This window comes from Natrix helvetica, assembly GCF_964273705.1.
Source record: "Natrix helvetica genome assembly, chromosome: 1".
Taxonomy (NCBI): domain Eukaryota; kingdom Metazoa; phylum Chordata; class Lepidosauria; order Squamata; family Natricidae; genus Natrix; species Natrix helvetica.
In genome coordinates, this window is record NC_138548.1 from 316,277,685 (window position 1) to 316,299,823 (window position 22,139).

The window sequence follows — 22,139 nt, forward strand, 5'->3', positions numbered from 1 at the left end:
TGCCCCCAAGCCACACCCATCAAGCCATGCCATGCCCACCAAGCCATGCCCACAGAACTGGTAGTAAAATTGTTTGAATCCCACCACTGATCTACATCTATATCTACAGAATTTCTTTCTGGGCACAAGTCAAGATATTGGATATAATCTCCATTGTTAAGTACAGCTTATTCATGAGGCACTGCCATTCCTAGTATGAATTCCAGTATGAATTTAGTGGATGTAAAGCTTAGCAGGAGTGATTTGGTCTCTGCATTTGATCCCCGTCCTTACTTTTAGGAGATACATTATTTCAGCCAAGTATTTAAATTCAATAACGTTCATATAAATAAATATCCAAATATATTAATTCCAGTTATTTATGGAATGAATTTATATGCCACTTCATTCAAACTTATTAGTATATTGATTTTGACAGATATGACTTGAAAGAAAGAAATACATGCAGACACATCTAGAGATAGGCTTCTATTAAACCTGTTTGAAGAAGCTTTATTTGGGACAAAGTCTCCAATATTTCTTCCCTAACCAATTCAGGGAAGCATACCAGCTTTTAGAGAGGTATTATTAAGGTTTCCATAAAACAACGGTTGTTATTTGAAGCTCCATCTTCATTTCAGTTCTCAGCAGCTAATGGCGATTGGAAGACTTTTCAGACCTAATTTGCCTGTGTATCCTTGCACCTCAAATTGCAGCCAGCTGTCCCTTTGCCCAAAACATTTTAGAATGTTGGCCTCCTGGGCCACTGCCTAGGACTAAATTGCATATCCATTTCCAACTGTCAGTTGCAAAAGAACAGGATCATACATTTAAGTTGAAGTTCAAACATTTACTGCTCAAACCTATACATAAGAATCTAGTAAACTAAAGTTTGGTACTAAATTTGTACCAGATAAGGGTCAATGGAATTTAAGAAGGGTTGGACTTGGACCATTTATGTCAACGTAACAACTCTAAGCTGATTATGTGCTTAACTCCACCCGCCCGCAACCACTCTTCTCTGACATCAACAATCTATATAAAGAAAGAGGAAAAGACTGTTACGGATACTGCGTCTGGGGGGGGGGGGGGGTAATAGAGTGGGAAGGAATATTATGGAGGAAAGCGACAGTCCACATAAATGGTCCAGAAAAAAGAATGCAGGTAGGGAGAGAAAGGTGAAATAGCCCTTGCCAGTTGGCAAGGGAAGTTAAAGCTAGCTGATCACCTGATAAAAGATGGCCTAGTTTTTGTGCTTACTTCCAATTACATGCATTATTTGGTGAGTGCCTTGCTAGCAAACGAGAAACAGATGAGTCAAATAACTAGAATTTGCATTTACATTTATATTTCGGAGAAGAGGTTCAGTAGAGAGGTTACACGAGACTGGCTCCTGGGCCTAGTGAATGCTTCGCTGAGCGAGGGGTCTCTCCCAGCCGCCTTGAAAGAGGCGGTGGTGAGACCCTTGCTCAAGAAGCCTTCCCTGGACCCTTTGGAGCTGGCCAATTATCGTCCTGTCTCCAACCTTCCCTTTTTGGCGAAGGTTGTAGAGAGTGTGGTGGCCTACCAGTTTCCACGACATCTGGAGGAAAATGATTATCTAGACCCGCGCCAGTCCGGCTTCCGCCCCGGTCACAGCACGGAGACGGCCTTGGTCGCGTTGGTGGATGATCTCTGGAGGGCCAGAGACAGAGGTTGTTCCTCTATCCTGGTCCTATTAGACCTCTCGGCGGCTTTTGATACCATCGACCATGGTATCCTGCTGCGCCAGCTGGAGGGGCTGGGGGTCCGGGGCACCGTTTTGCGGTGGTTCGGCTCCTACCTTTCTGACCGGACGCAGCGTGTGTTGGCAGGAGAAGAGAGGTCGACCCTACGCCCCCTTACTTGTGGGGTGCCACAGGGGTCGGTCCTCTCGCCACTCCTCTTCAACACATATATGAAGCCGCTGGGTGAGATCATCCGTGGTTTCGGGGTGGGATACCATCTGTACGCTGATGATACTCAGCTGTACTTTTCCACCCCGAACCACCCCAACGAGGCCATCGAAGTGATGTCCCGGTGTGTGGAAGGCGTACCGATCTGGATGGATGACAACCGACTCAAGCTCAACCCCTCCAAGACGGAGTGGCTGTGGGTACCAGCTCCCCGGTTCAGCCAATTAATTCCATCATTGGCCATTGGGGGCATTCAACTTGCCCCCATGGAGCGGGCGCACAATTTGGGCGTCCTCCTGGATGCCCGGCTGTCCATGGATGACCATGTGACAGCCGTGGCAAGGGGGGCGTTCCACCAGGTTCGCCTGGTGCGTCAATTGCGCCCCCTACTGGACCGGGACGCCTTACGCACAGTCACTCATGCACTGGTGACGTCTCGCTTGGACTACTGTAACGCTCTCTACATGGGGCTTCCCTTGAAATGCACCCGGAGGCTACAGTTGGTCCAGAACGCAGCCGCGCGGGTAATTATGGGGAGTACTAGGTACTCCCATGTGACACCGTTCCTGCGCGAGCTGCACTGGCTTCCTGTGGTCTATCGGGTGCGTTTCAAGGTTTTGATAATAATCTTTAAAGCGCTCCATGGCTCAGGACCTAGTTACTTGCGGGATCGTATTCTGCCCCATACATCCCTGCGACCAATCCGCTCGCACAGAGAGGGCCTCCTCCAGGTGCCGTCCACAAGACAGTGTCGGGGGGCGGCGCCTAGGAGTAGAGCCTTCTCTGTGGCGGGCCCAGCCCTGTGGAATGACCTCCCTCCGGATATTAGGAATACCTCTGACCTCCGCTCCTTTCGTATTAAGCTTAAGACCCACCTATTCCAAGCAGCTGGCCTGGCTCAACTTTGATCTAACCATATCGCTCCTGACGGGCTTTTACTGGGTATTTTAATTATATTTAATTATCTAGGGGTTTTTAAATATTGTATTTTAATTGTTTTATTTATCAGCCGACCTCCTCCTTGTGTATGTCTCGGTATATGTCTCTGTTATATGTTCGTTTTGTCCATATTTATTTCATATGTTTCATTGTACGCCGCCCCGAGTCCTTCGGGAGAGGGTGCGGCTAAGAAATAAATATTTATTATTATTATTATTATTAGAGGAAGCACTATGTCAGAGTACAGTAATAAATGTGCGATTAAAACTGCATTCCAAAATTTTTTGCAAGTCATATGTATGTGATCAGGAACTCCAACTTAAAAAGGGGGGGGGAAAAAGAAAAAAATTAGTCTGCTTGAGAAAAAGCATTCTGTAGTGGTTTGGTGGCCTGGGTCACTGGAACCGGCAGTGACCCAGGCCTGCCACGTCCCCCGAACACGTTCTCCGGCAGCACCGTAGGTGCCGCCATCTTGATTTTTGCTTCTGCACATGCGCAGAGCTATTTTCATTGCACTGTGCATGCGCACACAGCATGCATCAGGGGTGCACGCAGGGCGCAGCCACAAGCAAACCAGGAGTAGTGACTGCCGGAACCCGCCCCTGATCTCATTCCATTCTTCCTTATTAAAATTGAGTCTCTGGAAAATTTGGCCTGTATTCAAATCAATCAAGCAATCCTATAGTGGTTGTATGTGGGGAAAATGGCAGCTTGACAAAAAAGGGGAAAGGTGCAGAGATTAAGCAGGAAAAAGGCACACATGGACTTATGAAATGAAGGAAATGCAGCGTTTTAGTGTGCAACGCAAAGATTTCATTGGATGGCATTTAATTAGTAATAACTACCAAGACCATCTTTCTGAATTTCAAACTTTATTTAAATACTCCAAGGATGAATAACTCACTTTCTGCCTATAGATGTCCTACAATCTCCTAGGCCAGTTTAGGGGTGCCCAGAGGCTGCGGCCCCCAGGTGTGTCTCTTTTCTTTAAAAAAATAGATTAATCATGCATCAATTTTACTCTAAATCTCCCCCAATGCAGATAAACCAGCCAGAGTACTTAAACACCGCCATGTGACATCATGACGTGACTGCTTTTTTCTCCTTCAGTCTTCTCTGCCTCTCATAGAATCCAATTCAAAACTGCATCCATTCACTGATCATGTCAGTTAGGTTCAGGAATATTACACCCATCTTGCAAAATCTGGGAAGGGGGTATTAGCATGATAGTCTGCTTCACTAATATCCTCTATTTGCATATATAACATGGCAGTTCATCTGAGGTCTTGCAGGTCAGTCTCTGGGCTATTACAGTACAGAGCTGTCATATAATTCCCTGTAAGGATGCCCAGGATTGCATTTTAATATACTGTATGAATTAGCAGCTTTTAAAACTGAGGGCTGTTGTTTCAACTGTGATGACCTGAAAGCAAAAGTAGTTGGATGAGTTTAGAAACATGGGGTATTTCTGAGCATGTTTTGAAGGTTTATCTGTGCATCATTTATTACTCAAAAAAATTTCCAGCAAATGTTAAGAATACTAATTTTCTAATACTAACTTTGGTCTACTAATGGTGAAAGGCTGGTGGCGGGATTTTCCCTTCTTTTTTTCTTCCTTCTTGGCAAGGTAGAAAGTTACAACTAACATTATCCAGTGCTACATAATTGGAAGAAACACTGCCCCCAATTCAGTCGTGCAATAAATTTGAACTCAGATTATATGCCCCAAACTATCTCAGTCAGTGATGGGATTCAAAAAAATTAATTACCTGTTCTGTGGGCATGGCTTGGTAGACATGGCAGGGGAAGGATACTGTAAAATCTCCACTCCAGGGGAGGGTTACTGCAAAATCCCCCTTTCCTCCCAATCAGCTGGGACTCAGGAGGCAGAGAATAGATGGGGGGGGGGGCAGTCAGAGGTGATATTTACCAGTTCTCCAAACTACTCAAAATTTCCGCTACCGGTTCTCCAGAACTGGTCAGAACCTGCTGAATACCACTTCTGATCTCAGTAAACTCTCTGCACTGAAAGAATTTTCAGAATAGAAAAGGGAATACATACATACCAGTGACGTGCGGTGAGGTTTATGGCTGGTGAGGCTGGTGATGTCATCAGGAAGGCGGGGAATTCTTAACAAGGCGCTGGCCATGACTCTGTTTCCAGGGTCCTTTCGCGAGCGAGCTGGCAGGGAAATGGTAGCCAACGGTCCGAAAAGTCCATCGCACTTTCTGCTTTCGCGAGCAACTTCCCGTAAACCTGCCATTGCTCAGTGCGAGGAAGGGAGCCGCTCGCGCATGCGCATTCGCCCTGGAACATGAGCTCTGGTGTCAGAACCCAACAGAAGGCGGGGAATGGGACCACATGTGCAGGAGGGAGGGTGAGGCTAGAGGAGCCTCCTGCACCTCCCTCTGTCCTGCACACGTGGTCCCATTTCCCGCCTTCCTGAGTCAACATGAAGGGAACCACGGCTCACACAGTCCCATTCCCTGAGGCTCCTCAGCGCCTTTTCCCTTTTTTTTTCATGATGAGAGCAGTGAGGCTCTGCCTCCCCTGCCTCCCCTGACTGCACGTCCCTGATACATACATACATACATACATACATACATACATACATACATACATACAATAAATTTGGAATTTTATTTATTTTTAAAAAATATTCTCAATTTGGGAGCACCCACTATGTCCTTATGTATTCTTTGAAATCTCTTCTTTAGTCAAGGGAAACTAACAGCTGACAGTGTTTCTTTCTTATAAAAACCTGTCCTACTTCACTGAATCCAAAGCAGCAGTCCTTCAATTAGCTTAGCCAATAGGAAACCACAATAGCCAATAGATTAAGAACATTATGTAAGTAGAATTATTTTCATCCGTGTCTCTCGGCAACCACTTGTGACCTATAACTAGATGTGCTTTCCAAATGGTTTCTCATCTAGATATAGGAAGGGGGAGGGGAATAACTTATGCAGTAAATGCAATTCTTGGTAATACTTTGCAGCTTAGTTGTTCAGCTATATCAGACTTTTCATTCTTCAGTCCAAATACAAACTGAAATACAATGGCAATCTCATGTAGGTTTCTCAGGCATGGCTTAGCTTATTCTTTGCTACAACCATCACTCTGCAACAGTGGTTTGTTTTCACGTTCAGTACTAGTGGGAGGGTGAAGCCGATATTTTTGCAATTTTTATTTCACTGCCTTTTATTTTTCAGCAGATAAAGGGAAGCAAAAAAGAATTCTATAAGGTGGTCATAAGTCCTTTCCTTGTTATGTGACCTTCTACATCAGTGTTTTTCAAACTTGGCATTTTGAAGATGTGTGGGCTCCATACTGGCTGGGGAATTCTGGGAGTTGAAGTCCACACATCTTTAAACTTATCAAGTTTGAAAAACACTGTTTCTACAACAATTGGGACTGCAAAGTACTCCAGGTAGCTAGTTGAGAACTCTGGGAGCAGCAGTGTCAAAAATATCTGGAGGGTGCCAGGTAGGGTGGTTTATGGAGGAAATCTACCAAGCTTTGTGGAATTTCAACAAGGCATTCTTCTTGAAGGACTCTTTCTCTGGAAGCTTTTGCTGCAAAGCCATGTTTCCTATTCCTCCCCACCTCAAATATTCTTTCTGTATTTTCCATGAGGAATACTTGTGTGGTTGCCATATTTGTCCTCTCCATTTTGAGGATAAACTGCAATGAAATCACATTGATTTTTGGATCTATCCAGTTAGGTCCTATCTCCATCCTGCAGGAATGAAAGAAGACACTGAAAGTCCCACACAACATACTTCCATGATGTTGTTTAAGGTATATCACTGATTAACACCACACTGATAACTGGTTTCCTGCTTATTCCTGCTGACTTTGCCTATCAAAATGCTTAGAAATAATGTTCCAGTTCCAGGAGATCTCCACAATGGATTAGTACAACTTACAAATGCATACAAAACATACACTCAAAAAAATGGTGGCATACACCTCAATTCCAATTATTTCAGTAGTCTGTGTCTCAGATTGTACAATTATCTGCATAACTTGTTTTTAGATAAGATTTGGTACAATTGCTTGGGAGCAGGTCAAGACTGATTTTTAACCCTGTCATCAGGACCGGCAATCATTACTGAAGGTCCAAAATGGACAACATTTCCCTCTGTCAATCTTCACTTCCTGCAAAAGCAACCCTCCACCCACAGGAGGACTAGTAGCCCTCAGTCTAGGTTGAATATCTTACAAACTGTTGCCAAAATACCTCAATCCAGATAGGATTTTCCTATCAGTTTAAAGTCAAGCTGGAATGAGGATAAAACAGGAGCAGCTTAAACAGTAAGTCTGGGTATGCCCTGGATTTGCTCCATGTAGAATGAGTTGAGTTTAGAAGAGGAGCCGCATATCTATTTAGATGTGCATTTTAATCCTGAGATAAATGACTGAATGTCATGAAGTCCAGGGTTCAGTTATGATGATGCTTTGGCCAAAACTATTGATCTGCAGTCAGAGATCAACCTTCGAGAAATATGAGACTAAATTTCCCCTTCCATGCCAGCCTGATAATAGTCATGGCAACGCTTCAGAAGTTGACATCTAATTCAGTTATGTAATGAACAGATAATCCACTTTTCTGAATCTTCATTAAGAGAAGATGGAGCTCATGGACAACTTGCTTGGATTGTGGCATAAGGGCGTCCTAGAGAACAAATAGTAGCCACTGTTTCTTGGATAATTTCCAGTATAGGTAATTATCAAGTGCAATGCCCTAGTTACACTTCCCCATAGTTTCCGTTAATCATACTCTGTGGGGTACTTGATTGTGCTTGTTAAATAGCTACAGTTTCTCCCTGCTTTGGAAACTCTGCCTTTTCTTGGTGTGGCTGAATATGCACATATTCTCAGCCCTTTGAGGTAGGCCAGATCGGGAAACAGATACCACATAGACTACTGGAATGCTACTTGATTGTTGTAACTATTATGAGAGAATCTTGAAAGCCTGCCAGAGTTTCCCTTTGTCCCCTCTTATGCTCTAGAGAATCAGGGTTATTTGAAGTCTCATCCTCACACTCCACCTTGCAGTTGTGTTTTGGTGTCTCTTTTATCTGCTGGTGGTTGTTGCATTATTTTTGCTAATGTTACCTCTGCCTTCACTACACCTACGCTGAAGTGGTTGACAGAATCCCCAAGAGTAAATCAATATCATTTCCACCAACTTAACAGACCAATGTCAATTTATCTCAACCAGGGAGCCAGAGTAAGCCCCTGGAACTGAATTATTTCCTCTATTAATGTTGCTACAAATGGAAGCTAATGATATGAAATATTACGGTTATTCATTTGGACTTTTCAGGTCAGATTTCCAAACTGTGAGTTGCCTCATGCTGATTTAATACAGCCACAGCACACAATTTCCTTTTCACTGTAACACGTGCCCATTCACAGGAAACTCACAACAGGCATGTGGCCTTGTTTGTCAGTTTTAAAGAAAAAAAAATAGGCGTTACTTTTTTAAAAATCCTGTGGAGACAAGAATCTCTTTGGTTTCCTTTTATGAGTTGAAGAGGTCTAAGAATTGAATATTGGTTTCATTCATATATAGGGCAGCATTTGCATACACACACACACACACACAGACCACACACACACTTTTTGTTCTTTCCTAGTTTTAAAGATTCACATGAGAATGTTTGAATTGTAGACATGAATGAAGCACCTTGTCTTTTGCCTCAGAAAATTGCTAGCTTTGAGTTCCGGTTCCGGCAGCGGCGGCGACGGGCAGCTCTTTGCCCGCTCCGGCTCCCCGGTGGGCTTCCCCACTCCTTGGGGGGCACAGGACACCCCGCAGAGGGGTCCTGCCGGAGGGGCGGCATCGCGGAGGACTCCTGCAGCGGCGGCGGCCGGCGGGAGGTCTCGCGCGCGCCCAAGGCACCGGGGAGCAAGCTCGGAGGGCGCTTCGCATTTCTGCGCCTCGCGCCTCACTATAAGCCGACTGGAGAATGCAACAATAGAAGGAAGCGGCTGCAGTGCGGTGAGGTTGCTTCTCTCTTCATTCCCTACTTTGCATGAAGAACTATTCAGCTTTTTAAAAAGATTTTTACTTTCGGAGCATTTTGGAGGCGCGGCTGGAGGGAGGGGGGTTTCCCCCCCCCTTGGACAAGCGGCGAGGAACAATTCTGCTCTCAGCCCCCGGGGAAGGAGGAGGGGGGAGAGCCAACGAATGAAGCCTCACCCAGGCTGAGATGATTTTCTCTTCAACTTATTTCTACATATTACTGTGATTTGAGGACTTTTGGAACTTTTTAAAACTTTGTTATGCCTCTGTGCCCAAAACTGGCAGGGCAAGATGGCACACTTCCGTTGTCTTTATGAACTGTGAAACCTGACTCCACCTTTAAAATTCAGGCTTCCGGTCTTTGTCTCCGTGTCTCCCAGAGGAATCTCTTGTGGATTGGTATTTTTTAAACTTCCTAGGGGAAATTTTCTATCTACTGCCAGATTTATTAGAGAGACTCTCTTCTGCCTGGCTCTTCTGCTCCCGAGACTCACCTGGCTACCCTTCTTTTCTAACTGTCTATCTTATATATGGACTGAACTTCTAACGTTATAAAGGATGGCATCTAAAAGACCACCTACTGGAAAACCTGGCTTTGCCACTTCTGCTCCAACATCCGCAACATCCAGTCCAGCCACACAGTCAAAGATATCAGAACTGATGCAACCTAAGACTACAGAAATGGACTTTCAACAAATGCTTCAACAAATTCTACAGGGCCAGGAGGAAATTAAGAAACAGCTAAGGGAAATGAAAGATGAAATTAAAGAAAATCAAGCCCAAATATATAAGAACTCACAAAGACTGAATCTTGTGGAAGGGGGGGGTGGAGGAGGTGAGGGGGGGGGGTAGAAGCTGTGCAGAAAGGGAACAAAGATCTTGACATCCAACAGATGAAAATAGAATTTGAGAGAATGTCCTATTACCTTAGATTTCAAAATGTTATAGAAGAAGATGAGGAAAACATAAAGGACATCATGACAAACATCCTGGCTGACTACACACACAAAGAAAAACAACAGATGCGGTGGGATATAGACCTGGTTTATAGAGTGAACTCAGCTTATGCTAGAACACACAATGTACCTAGGGAGGTTCACATTAAATTTCTTAGAAAAAGCACAAGAGATGAAATTCTGGGTGTACAAAGGGGGCAAGCATTGACATACCATGATATGGAGATAACCATTCTGAAGCAGATCCCTAAGAAGATTAGAGAAAAAAGGAAGAATTATTCGCAATTAGCAAATAAATTATACCAGAAAGGGGTGTGGTTTAGATGGTTGATGCCTGAAGGTATGCTGATATTCTGGGAGGAGACAAGAATCAGAATCAATTCACCCATAGAGGCGCAGGCCTTTATGGAAAAAAACAAAACACTCCTAGAAAAAACACAAGACACTACAACGGACACACAGGACACGGGAGGGGCCAGAGCTCTGCCAGTGGAGGGAGATGGGGCAATAGCAAGAAGACTCAGATCACAAAAATAAACAAGAAAATCATATTATTATAAACTGACCGAAAGTGATAATGGAATTATATCTGGATTTTATACTGTAATGTCTAATCTGATTGAATTTAGTAATAGAACTAATATGCTGATTGTAATCAATTATATACCAATGCATTATATATAAATGTATACTATGAGTATGGAGGGAGGGACGCCTGCCACATTTTGCAACTGCCAAAATTTGTATACCTGTCCATTTACCCTTTTCCCTATAAATGTTGAAAAACCAATAAAAAATTTTATTTAAAAAAAGAAAAAAGAAAATTGCTAGCTTTAGCTCTCTTGATGCCAACCTAGGAGTCTCACAATATGCCTGACATGGTGCTAGACAACAAGGAAAGCCGCCAGAGGATATTTAAGGAAGTCTTTAAGAAGATGTTGGATAGCTATCTGTCTGAAACGGTATAGGGTTTCCTGCCTAGGCAGGGGGTTGGACTAGAAGACCTCCAAGGTCCCTTCCAACTCTACTATTGTATTGTATTATATTATACAGAATGCCGCACTGTTGACATTTCTCTGGGTCAACTTCTCTTTCAGGAAATAAATAGGATTGAAATACATTTGCTACTCCAGACTGAAGAGGTTAGTTTTTTAATATTTTCCCCTCCTCACTGTTTGTGGGGGATAGATGCTACCATGAAACGAGATAGAGGCAGAGAGAGAGGGAGGGGGAGGGAGGGAGGGAGGGAGAGCTCTTCAAGGGCCTCTCTGAAGGACAAAGAATTCAGAAAACTCCTAAGTATAAACACCAAAATAAGATATAGAAACGTCCAACAAAAATTGGCATTACTTTTTTAAAAAAAACTTTTAAGCTTTTTTAAAAACCTATTTTACCAAATGAAATTTTGTTCTCCATTTTTCATGTTCAACAAGCATTGTGAACGTGACCTCATTGGGATTTGTATCCTTTCTTTTCTTAGCACCTGAAAATGTAATGTTTTGATTATGGCTTGGCCAAAATATCCAGGATCATTGTTGTCAGAGACCCCCTGTGAAGACTGCATGTTTGGGAGTAGATACATTTTAAATAAAAAGTCAACAAGGATTTGATTTCCTTTGTGTAAAGAAACAACAAAGACACCATTGCTGCAAGTAATGGCTGGATGTTTGCTCTCTGCCCTTGTTCCTGGGACAGGATCAAAGGTGGTATTCAGCAGGTTCTGACCAGTCCTGGAGAACCAGTAGTAGAAATTTTGAGTAGTTTGGAGAACCGATAAATACCACCTCTGACTGGCCCCGCCCCATCTATTCTCTGCCTCCCGAGTCCCAGCTGATCGGGAGGGAATGGGGATTTTGCAGTAACCTTCACCTGGAGTGGGGAAGGAATGGAGATTTTACAGTATCCTTCTCCTGCCATGCCCACCAAGCCACACCCACCAAGCCATGCCATGCCAACCAAGCCACGCCCATAGAACCAGTTAAAAAAATTGAATCCCTCCACTGGATGCCCCTGAGAATGATAATAATAAAGCAGCTAAGAATAGCAGAATTGTGGCTTCAATTGGCTTGTTTATTTAATAGGAAAAAAGACTTTTGTGTGACCCCTTTGGTATTAGAGTGAGAGGTAGGAGACCACTTCAATGTATCACACAAGTTTTCAGACACAGCTAAACACAAATTTGTGGAGCAACATGGAAACGATTATGCTAATATTCCCTGAAACATCCTTCCCCCCCACCCTTAGCTCCAGTTATGGAGTCCTATTATTCATGTGAATCAGTGCACAACATTTTTGTTCTGTTTAGAGCATTTTCCATTATGTTTTTCAGTTTACTAAAAGGTCATAATTTTTCCTTTTCCTTTTAAAAGAGGTGTTCCTCAACTTTGATATATTTCACTGATTTCGGTTTCCTCTGGTCATATTAAAGCATTCCTATAAGAAGAATGCTTGATATAGCAGTGTAATTGGATGCCCTATATGAAAAGAATATAATCTAGCATGATTGATTGATTGATCAAATCAAGACATCAAGTCAAGGAGTCATCAAAACTCCTAGTGAACACATAGACAGATTTTTCTCCATGACAGTCTATCCTTAATATTTTCTTTCATGTCTTCCAATGGCACACCTATCGCCTCTGTAACTGAATCCATCTACTTTGTTGCTGGTCATCCTCTTTCTTACTTGTATGTAAGTTTCTTATGAGGACGATCAGATGTTCTGGGATCTAGCATTGTAACATCAATTTTTATTATTAAAGACAGTACTGGGGACAACTGTTAAATACCAAGCTATGTTTCTTATAATGGTATGTTTTAACTATCATTCATTTTATCAGTGTAAGCTACTTAGATTCCATATAAAGGAAAGAAAAAGGAATTTGATGAAAGAGAATATTGGACCTCGGGGTTGATGGTGCTCTCTGGGCTTGGTGGTTTTCTTTTCTTGCAGACATTTCATTTCCAAACTAAATAAAGTTTGGTAATCAAATTCTGCAAGAATACTACCAAGTTCAGGGACCATCATGGACCACACAAAGAGGAATTCACCTAACATTTTCAAGATGTTTTTGCCATAACAAGAAGTAACAATCTATATTATATGAAATCTCAGTAACAATTATAGTATTATTTTATACTGTCTGTCATTTGTACAAATATCAGCTGATACAGAATTATAATAATTCAATCTCTCTCACATGAAACAGACAAACAAGGATTTCAGAAACTAGAGAGAAGCAGGACAACCTGTCACTTACACGTGAGTTATTGTTTTTTTCCTTGCAACATTTGCTGGGAACATTTACCTGACACTTTGATGGAAGCTGGTACTATGGCACTTAGTAATCTTAGAATGGAATCTCTTCTGAAGCTGAGACACTGTAGATTTTGAAGGGGGCTGATATGACTACTCCTAGCTACTCTGACTGACCCATTCCCCCATCAGTTTCTAATTGCCTGTGACAACGACACTGCTGTTCCCTCAGTCTTCTTACCTTGGCATCATTTCCTTTGTGGCCATCACATGCTGAATCTAATGCAGTGGCTGGCTAGGCAGTGCTGAAGAGGAGACACACGGTTGTAATATATATATATATATATATATATATATATATATATACATACATACATACATACATACATACATACATACATACATACATACATACATACGTGTGTGTGTGTGTGTGTGTATGTATGTATGTATGTATGTATGTATGTATATATGTATGTGTTTGTGTTACAACCCCTGGTATGACTAAATATGGGAGGTGTTGAGGTTGGTCACTGAGGAGACGGAGTCGAAATATAGTATAACGTATTTATTAACAATGAACTGACTGGAACCAAAAACTAGCCGTCTGACAGCTATTTATACAACGAGCTGTCAGACGGCGAACCAATAGAAACAAAGGATTTCTCCCACCGGCTGGCCGGCGCGCCTGAGCCAATCAGAGGCCTCTCCTCTCGACTGCCCTCTGCTGGCCAGGCTCGCCGGTATACAACACCCCTTTCCCCTGGATTGCGCAGGCGTAATCATCTAAGTACAATGGACGTCTGCGCATGCGCTGGGAGCGTCTCAGCAAAGATGGCGCCCCGCCAGAGGAGGAAGGAGTGTCGGTTCCGCTCTTGTGGCGAACAGGCCGCGAAGAGTCCTGGACGGGTCTTACTCCCGGCACTGCACCAACGGGTGACGGTAAGCTTGCCAGCGCACCCGGAGGGGCTGTTGCGAGATCGGAGCTAGCGGCGTGTGGACGGTCGAGCCGGTAGGCGTCGTCGTTAGGGCCTGGTTGATTTTTTGCTGTTGGACTGAGTTCAGGTCCCTCTGGTCGCCGACGCATCTGGCTTATGTACCGCCGCCAATGTCTCCCATCATCGAGGAGGACCCTGTAAGAACAGGGCCCTGTGATGTCAGTCACCCTTCCAGGTAGCCACTTGGGCTCGCCGGCGTAATTGCGAGCAAACACCCCCTCACCCACCAGAAAAGACCTGGGGGGGAAGGAAGAACAGGGGAGGAAGGGTGGTAGACGGGGTGGAATCGGTTGAGAAGGGAACGGAGGCGTCTGCCCAACAATAGCTCCGCGGGGCTTTTGCCCGTAGTGGGGCAAGGGGTGGAGTGTTGGGAACGGAGATAGGTGGAGATGCGGGACGGCCAGGGGAGGGCAGCCATGCGGGCAAGAGCTTCTTTAGCCGAACGCACCGCGCGTTCAGCAAGGCCGTTGCCCGCAGGGTGGTAGGGGGCAACGGGGGCATGGCGGATGCCCAGGGAGGCAAGGTAGGCCTGGAATTCGGCGGAGGAAAATTGCGGCCCGTTATCGGAAACGATAACGTCAGGGAGGCCATGTGTGTTAAATAAGGAATCTAAAACTCGGATGGTGGCCGAGGAGGTTGAGCTGGGCATGGGAAACAGCTCAACCCATTTCGACCAGGCATCCACCAGGAGGAAGAAAACCCGGCCGTCAATGGGCCCCATTAAATCAACGTGTAGCCGGCTCCACGGGCCCATAGGAACTTCCCACTCCCGGGGAGGGGAAGACGGGGGTGCAGCGCGCACCTGCTGGCACAGGGTACAGCGTTGGATGAAGGCGGCAATGTCCACGTCCATGGACGGCCACCAGACATAGCCGCGGCCGAGGCTCTTCATGCGGACAATGCCAGGGTGGCCGTCATGGAGGCGGGACAGAACAGCGGGCCGCAGGGAAGAAGGGACAACCACACGGTTGCCCCAAAGGAGGCAATCCTGGAGGACGGAAAGCTCCAGGCGGCGGCGGAAGAAGGGGGACAGTTGGGGTTAGAGGAGGCCGCGGACCAGCCCCGAGTGACAGCAGCCATGGCGCGAACAAGAAGAAGGTCAGCACGGGAGGCCTGCGCGATGTCCGAGACGGACATCGGCAGGCTGAGGTCGGCCAGGAGGCAGATAAAGTGGACCGGGGCTGGGTCTGTGACAGGGAGCAGCAGAGAGCAGCGGCTCAACGCGTCAGTGTGGGCGATGTGGCCGCCAGGCTTGTAGGAGAGGGTGTAAGAGTAGGAGGACAGGAATTCCACCCAACAGGACATGCGGGGGGAGAGGATGGGAGGGGTGGGATGGTCCCCCGCAATAATGCCCAGAAGGGGCTTGTGGTCGGTGACCAGGGAGAAGGGGCGGCCATAGAGGTAGTAATGAAAACGTTTTACTCCCGCAATGGCAGCAAGGGCCTCCTTATCCAGCTGGCTGTAATTTCGCTCAGTTCTGGATAAGGTGCGGGAGTAAAAGGCTATGGGCGCTTCAGAGCCATCGGGGTAGGAATGGCTGAGAACAGCCCCGACGCCGAAGGGGGAAGCGTCGCAAGCCAAGGTCAGTGGGAAACGCTCGCCATACTGGGCGAGGACTGGAGGGGCAGTGAGCGAGCGTTTGACAGCCGCGAGCGCATGCGCCTCGCGGCTGGTCCACAACCAGGGAGAGGAGGAGTCCAGGAGGTGGTGAAGGGGTTCGGCCAGGGAAGCTTTGTGGGGAATAAAGGAAGAATAGAAATTTAGGAGGCCAAGGAAGGCTTGGAGCTCCACTTTGTTGGAAGGGGTGGGGGCGGAGAGGATGGCTTCGACCTTTGAGGGGTCGGGGTGGATGCCGTTGGCATCGATCAGGAAGCCAAGGAAGGTAACAGAGGGCACGGCGAGTTGGCACTTAGAAGGTTTAAGGTGAAGGCCGGCAGCACGGAACTGCCGAAGGACCTGGCGTAGTATTTTGATGAGTTCTAATTGATTGGGGGCAGCGATTAGAACATCATCAAAATAGGGGGTGACCCCGGGGATGCCATGGAGCAAACGCTCCATGAGCCCCTGGAAGATGCCCGGGGCCACGCTGACGCCAAACTGTTCCGATTAGCAGGCCTGGCATAATTCAACTGTCCCTCCTGGCAAATGTATTATATCTGGTTATTTTAGGGGTTTTTTAATTTATTGTATTTGTTTTTAGGGGTTTTGAATTTATTTTATATCTGCTTTGTACAGTTCTTTTAACTGCATTTTAACCTCCTCCATGTCAATTGTCAACTGTACATATTTAATTTTATTGTATCTTGGTATATTTTGTATTTTGTATTTTGTATGAACTGTACACCGCCCCGAGTCCCTTTCGGGAGAGGGGGCGGTCTAGAAGCATTAAATATTATTATTATTAAATATTAAACTGGAGGCGCCGGCATTTGAATGCGCCGCGGTGAGTAACTATAGTCTGCGCAAGCGCAGTGGCGTCATCGACAGGCAGTTGCTGGTACGCCTGCGCGAGGTCCAGCTTTGCGAAAATGCGACCCTGGCCCAGAGTGTGCAGGACGTGCTGCACCACGGGCACAGGGTACGGGTGTGATTGGAGGGCCTTATTGAGAGTGGATTTGAAGTCCGCGCAGATCCTAATAGATCCGTTGGACTTCAAAGGTACCACTATTGGTGTCTCCCAGGGGGAGAAATCGACGGGTTCCAAGACGCCTTGGCTAATGAGCTTGTCCAGCTCCGCGTCGACTTTAGCTTTTAAAGCAAATGGAAGCTGGCGGGCCTTAAGGCGGATGGGCGGAATAGAGGGGTCGAGGTTCAGGGAGATAGGTGAGCCCGTGTAGCAGCCCAAGGAGGGAGCGAAAACATCGGAAAATTCAGAAAGGAGAGAGGAGAGAGAAGGGAGGGGGTCAGGAGGGGAGGGAGAGAGAGAGTGAACCCCTGCGATAGACAAACCCAGGGCGTTAAACCAGTCTAGGCCGAGGAGAGAGGCAAGGGGGTTCTTTACAATGAGGATGGGCAGTTTCGCCTGCCGGGAGCCGAAGGTAATTTGAAAAAGTCTGCAGCCCATCAGGTCAATTACGTTGCCCTGGTAATCACGCAGCCGGCAGTCCGGGGGCTTCAGATGGTAGGGCCGGACCCAGGGCAGTAGGGAGCGAGGGGTGGCCCAGGACATTACAGATCAGGCCGACCCGGTGTCCACATCCATAGGGCAGGGAACCCCCTCAATAGAGATTTGGAGGTGCAGCTTACCCCGGCCCTCCAAAGTTGAGGAGGCCGAATCAACAAGCCACTCTGGAAAGGCCTCAGCCGGGTCTCCCACAGAGAGCGAGTACTGGCGGCGTGAAGGCATGGATGCCGGATGGCAGGGAGGAGGCGGCTGAGGGAGTGGGTTTCGGCGATCTCGTGGGGCGGAACGGCAGACGGCAGCTAGATGGCCCTTCCTGCCGCATTGGTGGCAGAGGGCTTGCCGGAACCTGCATTGAGAGCGTTGGTGGCGGCCGCCACAGCTGAGGCACTGACGTCCATCCCTGGTGGAAAGTGCCTGGAGGCGGTCGGTGGTCTGGTCGACCTCAGTGCGAAAAGAGGCGGCAGTCGAAGGAGCGTAGGAAGAGGTGGGTGCCACGTAGGGAGAAGGCGGCACGTAGGCAGCGTGAGGGTGCTGGCTGAGATGGCTGAAATCCGGGGTGGATTGATCAGCCATCTCGTAGGCTCTGGCATCATCGACTGCGATTTTTAATGTCAGTTCGGGTCGAGCCAGGATGCGGCGATGTAGCTTAACGTCGCGAAGCCCATAGATGAACTGCTCCAGCAGCACCTCTTCCAGGTCGCTGAATTCGCACAGGCTTGCCTCAGCGCGGAGAGCAGCAACATATTGGGCGATGGTTTGGCCCTCTTTTTGAATACACCGACGGAAATACTGCCGCCGGGCAAAGCAAGATGGCGCGGGCTCGTAGTGGTGCTTGAGGCGAGCCATGAGTTCGTCCCAGGGCAGCGAATGGGCAGGATCTGGAGCGGCAAGAGCTCTTGCGGTGGCGAACATCTCTGCCCCGCAGTAATTGAGGAAGATGCCGCGCTTCCGCTCTTGTGAGAGGCTGACGAGATCATGGGCTATGAGGAAGCACTCGAATCTTTCGAGAAACGCTTCCCAAGCCTCAGCCTCTGGCCGGAACGGCGAAAAAGCGGCGTTAGAAGCCATCGGAGGCACGGTGTAGGGTTCCACGTCGCCCGTCCTCGTCGCCAGTGTTGAGGTTGGTCACTGAGGAGACGGAGTCGAAATATAGTATAACGTATTTATTAACAATGAACTGACTGGAACCAAAAACTAGCCGTCTGACAGCTATTTATACAACGAGCTGTCAGACGGCGAACCAATAGAAACAAAGGATTTCTCCCGCCGGCTGGCCGGCGCGCCTGAGCCAATCAGAGGCCTCTCCTCTCGACTGCCCTCTGCTGGCCAGGCTCGCCGGTATACAACAGGAGGAAGGTCACTACTCCCTCTTTCTGTCCTTCGGCTTATCACAAAGACCATGCAGGCAGAAAACCATATTTTTATTTTTACTGTTGCCTTTTTATATTTGTGTTATAATTGTACTGATAAATAAATAAAGGGAGACTAGGATAGATCTATTTTGAGCTAATTAGCTCTCATCAGCTAGCCATACCCTTACTGGGATTTGAACCCGGGCTGTATATATCTTAGGCAGGAGTTTTAGCCACTAAGCCACGGGCTCTGTTCCTTATCAGTTGAGCCAGGGAAATAGGTATGTATTTGTGTTACAACCCCTGGTATGACTAAATATGGGAGGAAGGTCACTACTCCCTCTTTCTGTCCTTCGGCTTATCACAGAAGACCATGCAGGCAGAAAACCATATTTTTATTTTTAATGTTGCCTTTTTATATTTGTGTTATATTTGTACTGATAAAGAAATAAAGGGAGACTAGTATAGATCTATTTCGAGCTAATTAGCTCTCATCAGCTAGCCATACCCTTACTGGGATTTGAGCCATACCCTTATTGGGATTTGATATATATCAGCACAAATACAACACACACACACACACACACACACACACACACACACATATGGCAAGCATTCCTTGGCCTTGGCCACCATCTGCTTGGTTCAGCTGTCTGTTGTTTATCTGTTGAAAAGAGTGTGCTCCAGCTCTTTTCAGTCTGGATTGGCTGCAGGATAGTGGCAACACTTTTATCTGATGGATGTTTGGCCAGTCCCATCCAACTTCCAACTGTTTGTGCTAAACAGTCCCATTATACTGAGGAGTTCTTTCCTGAATGTCAAAGCACTTGCCCATATTAGAAGAAACAATCTTTTCCTTATCTATTTCCTGTTCCTTTTCCTCAGCCTGCAGAGGATAAGGTGTTTTGGTTTTTTTTTTACACATACTACAGGTGAATGCTAAGGAGTGTCAACTTCCAGCCAGGACTGTCAAGAGTCAATCTTTAGATATGCATTCTATATATATCCTATTGTAACTAGTACCACCATGACTGTTGAAACACAATGTGAATAGAATACCAGAGTTGGAAGGGACCTTGGAGGTCTTCTAGTCCAACCCCTTGCCTAGGCAGGAAACCCTACACCACTTCAGACAAACGGTTATCCATTATATTCTTAAAAACCTCCAGTGTTGGAGCATTCATAACTTCTGGAGGCAAGTTGTTCCACTGAATAATTGTTCTAACTGTCAGGAAACTTCTCCTCAGTTCTAAGTTGCTTCTCTCCTTGATTAGTTTCCACCCATTGCTTCTTGTTCTGCCCTCAGGTGCCTTGGGGAATAGTTTGACTCCCTCTTCTTAGTGGCAATCTCTATTGGAACACTGCTATCATGTGTGAGGAAAAGCTTTATCCTTGCTGTCAGTATCTCACCAGCTCATGGCATTTTCCAATCCATTAAATGTGGGAGTGGGTTTTGAATGTTTGACCTTTGCATTACTGGTCTAACACCAGTAATGCTATGCTTCATTCACTTCAATGGGAAACAAATGCAGGGGATGCTTACTGACCCAGTCAGTCTTTTTTGCTCTTCTTCAGGTCTAGGTTCCAATAGTCTGATTCTTCTCTTCTGTTTTGCAGTTCATTAATTTCTGAATAAACACAAAAAGGCAAGGCTCCAGTTTACATTTCTCCTGCCTAATTGCTTGGAATTGTTATATATTTATTAACTGAAATGGTAAAAAATTTAAGTACATACCCTCAAGGGCTACTAGGAGGAAGTAGGAGCACCACTGAACTGACTTTAGAAGATAAGAATGAAAGTTTTATTTAAGGAGATGTTGTAACTACTATCTGAGATAAGCTTTGCCTTTGAAACTACTGGAAAAAACAAAGAAATGAGCAAAAGAATTATAATCCCTGAATGTAGATTAGCTTTGGTCTTATATGTATGTCCTTATCAGCTCTATTAACAGTTATTTTCCAATTTTTCACTATTGGCTGAAGGGACTTTATATTTCCAAATTAAGTTTCATTTCCTAGGATTTGTGCCCAGGAAGATACACAGCCTCAGCATTTTCCCATGTAAGTTTGATTTGTGGGGACAGCAGAAAATGAACATTTATGGGGAAGTAACTCTGTTTCTCCAAACATAGCTGATGAGTACAGGTAGGCGAGACAGAGCCAAGTCTAAAACAAATGTGAAGTTTCTTAGTTAACTGAAAGGGAGCTTAAATCAAAATTGTCAACATTACTAGTTCTGGAATGATAATACTGCTAGTGGGAATTCCTAAAATATTTGTCTGCACATTAAAATTTATCTCTGGAGGAGAATAAAAGGAAAATGTGTTTATAAGGGCTTTGGTTCTTTTTGTTTAAATACAATGTGGAATTTTTGTCCTGGTGCATTTAGTGTTTCCCAGAACTGTTTATCAAATGAATTGAATAGGATTATTTTGTTAAAGGGCAGGAAGAGAAAATTGTGCTTGAGTTGAGTTATATGATGTTTGAGTTATAGCTGTACTAGGTTACATGTTTAAATAACAAGATGGACTTGCATAATTGGTTCTGGCAACTAAAGAGAAGGTGTTGAGTTACATGAGTTCTCCTAAAGTTTTCTGAGAGGAAAAACAGGCACACGTAAAAGCACAATCAATGTGGATTCACTTTTCTGGAAATATTATTTACAGCTCTAAAGTAAAATATTTCTATTTTTTTGTGATATACAAAGAACCTTTGGTAAATTGAAAACAAGTGACATTGTCCAGGCAGCCTTTATAGGAACAATGTGGAAAGAATTTAAGTGAATTGATTTTGGTGGGTGGATGAATTATATAAGATTAGGGGGAGGGGATTAGAAAAAAAGATGAGGGCAATTATGGGGAATATTATAGAACTACTGTGTGGGATAAAAGTGGAACTGGCAAAGGAAGTGAGTGCAAAAATTATTCAATAGATGTTAACATTAATAATACTTATTTCTGAGTAGGCATAATTAGGATTACCATACATTGTTAAATGGAACCAGCTATGAGAAAGATAAAAGAATATCTACATGGGGGGAAAGTTGTATCTATATGGAGGGAAGTATGCAGTGGGGTACTCCAAAGCTCTTAAAAACCTTGTTTATTCTGACCTTTTTCACTTCTGCACATCTCCTTAAGCCACGTTATAATTCGACTTTATTTCTTCATTAACCCAAGATCTAAAAACAAAAACTATGATGCCAACAAATAAAGGCTCTTAAACCTTCATTGATGAAGATCACTGGTATAGGGTTTCTGGCTTGAGCAGGGGGTTGGATTAGAAGATCTCCAAGATCCCTTCCAACTGTTATTCTGTTATATATGGCTTAGTTTTTTTAAAAAACCTGCTGATCGCTACATGAAAGGGAAACTTTATTGCATTACTGAAAATGTGAAACTGTCATTCTTTTAAAATCAATAGCAACTCATACTGACATCTAAGTTTCAAAACTTCCTCTTTTAATGCATTTTATTTCCATAATCATCAGCACAGTTATAACTTGTGCACTGCTTTAACTGGTTTCAGTAATATGTACACTGTGCATACATTCATCTTTTAAGAAT